We start from the raw sequence: 2,543 nt of genomic DNA, 5'->3' as shown, positions 1-2,543 counted from the left end.
GGGCCCCATACCCACCCAGCCCCCTCACCATGAGGGACTGAGAGGCCCCCAAGATATGTGCTTGAGGCTTAGGGGCCCATGTCACACCCTCCTGCACCGGTCCAGCCCAGTGCATGGACTCACGGTAGGTGCTTAGTAAAGGTAGATGGAAGAAACAGTGACAGCTCAGACCCAGGGCATCAGCCCTGCGTGACCTGGGGTGGTCCAGCCAGCAGAAGTCGCACCAGAGTCCCTCAAGTGAAGAGCCTGTGCCACATCAGTCATTGCATGGAGTGGCTTCTGTGAAGTCTTCAGGATCAAAAATCCCCAAATTTGCCTGCTCCAGAAGGAACCACTACCCCATGTGTTTGAATGAAGGGAGCCCCCAAAACTCCCATTTCTACTTTCACCTCTCCTCTCCCTGCTTCCCCTCCTTCTCTGCTCAACAGATCCTTAGCTGTTTGTAGAACATATCCCACCTCTTCCAGCCTCCCTGTTGTTGTTCATGCTTTGCCCTCTCCCTGGAATGCTTTTCCTGGCTCTGTGTTTCCAGCCTCTGCCTGGGCATCAGGGCTGAGCTCCTCTGTGAAGGCTTTTGTAGCTCCCCAGCCTCTGCCAGCCAGAAGCCCCCGGGTCAGCCCCTTGCTAGGGCTCTGAACACTTTCCAGTGTGTTTGGAGCTATGGGTCTTTGATGCCCTTGGGTCTCAGCTCCCAGCACACTGCCAGGCACACAGAGGGGCAGCCGAGTGAGGCAGGAGGATAAGAACCTGTGTGCTCAAAGAGGAGAGGATGAGTGAGTGACTCCCAGAAGTGCATGAGTGGAAGGATGGGGGGTGCACAGTAGCAGGGATGGGGTGGCTGGTCAGGTGGGGGTGGAGGGATGGGGTACACAGCTGGCTTTCAGGCCACAGGGCTTACCTCGTTTTGCAGGCACTTCTTTCTCAGGAGAGATGGCAATTCTGCCTATGGCATAGCTCAGGCTCAGTGCCCCTGGCACAGGGGGAACAATCCCCCTCCCTGACCCCCCACATAGAGGCACTCAGCCCTTGCAGTGGGGGTCCAGGGTCTGCTCTGCCAGCCTGTACCCTTGGACACTGGCAACAGGAAGCAGGTGTCTGTCCAGGACAAATGTACTGTAGAGCCTGAGGTGACCGGGGTGTCAGGAAGGCCCTGCCCCAGTGGCACTCCCTGTGGTGCAGACCCCATGGAATCATTACGATGCCCTCGGGTCATGGTGCCATTACCTTAAGGTAAGTCCTCCCTCCACCTGAGAAACCAAGTTCTGAAGCCAGGGATGTGCTAGATGGCTGCATTTCTGCTCTCACAAGCCCCATGCATCCATTCTGCAGCATCTGTGCCCCCACAACCCAATGGTGGGGGTTCCCTCCCTGCAGCCCTCCCAGCCCTACACAGCCTGTGGATGGGGCCCCTTCAAGCCATGCCCACCCCAGAGGCTACCTCGCACTCATTGGAGGCTGCTCCTGGGACCCAAAGAGCTCCCCCTGGGCTGGGTCTACACCAGGGTCGGTGTGTGTAACCCCTGTGCTGGCTGCACCCTGAGCATCAGCTCCCCATCCGTCAGTGGGGACAGTAATACTTGCCTACTGGGCAGTGGAGAAGAGAAGGCGCCACATTTGTGACAGCACCAGGCCCAGCAGAACCAGGCACACAATAGGTGCTGAACTGATGGTCACTCCCATCCCTCTCTCTGTGCCTCTGTTGTCCCCATCTGTGCAGTTGTTGACTAGGAAGGACCACAGGGACCTTGGCAGGCAGCTGCAGGCAGAGCCCATAGGCCCTCAAGGCCCCTGGCGTGTCTGGGATGCTGGTCCTGATGGGGCATGACTCTGGCTCTGCCAGGGGTGCCTGCAGCATCCTCATCCCAGACCAGTCCTGATGGGGCAGTGCCCCTTCATCTGCTGCTACCTCTGTTTCCACCTGGAGGGACAGGCCGCTCCCATCATGGCATCCCGGCCAGCTGCTTACTATACCCCAGCCTGTGGCTCAGCTCTGGAAAGTTCCAGGGGGCGGGGAGCAGGACAAGGCTGGGCCAACAATACATGGGCACAGCACGGGCATCAGTGCACACACACGTATCGGGGTACCTTGCCGCACACTGGGGTAAGGGGGTGTACTCACAGGGGTACGTGGACCGCATGCCCAGCAACCCCCATATCATGCTTCTATCCCACCCTTTGCCCCGTGATTGAGATGCCAGCCCTGCCCTCAAGGAACTCTCAAACTCTCAGCCTGGAGGCATGGGGAGAAGGCCATGGCTGTGCAGGGAACACCTACCCCGCAAGCTCACGGGTGTGGCAGAGGATGGGGTGGAGGAGGCTGAGGAAGGCTTCTGAGAGAGAGTTGCTTAAGCAACAGGAGTAGGTGTTTGCTAAAAGAGCAAATAAAGGAAAGGCATTCCAGGCCTAGGGAACAGCTGAAGCAAAGGCCTGAGGGCATGGAAATTCCTGACAGAATTCAGGACTGTTCAGACACAGTCTCCCTCCTGCAGATCACGCGTGGAGCGTCTGCGTGGGAGAGGCAGTTGGGTCCATGTTGGAAGACC

This window comes from Nomascus leucogenys, chromosome 5 (assembly GCF_006542625.1).
Source record: "Nomascus leucogenys isolate Asia chromosome 5, Asia_NLE_v1, whole genome shotgun sequence".
NCBI classification, from domain to species: domain Eukaryota; kingdom Metazoa; phylum Chordata; class Mammalia; order Primates; family Hylobatidae; genus Nomascus; species Nomascus leucogenys.
This window is presented reverse-complemented; position numbering follows the sequence as displayed.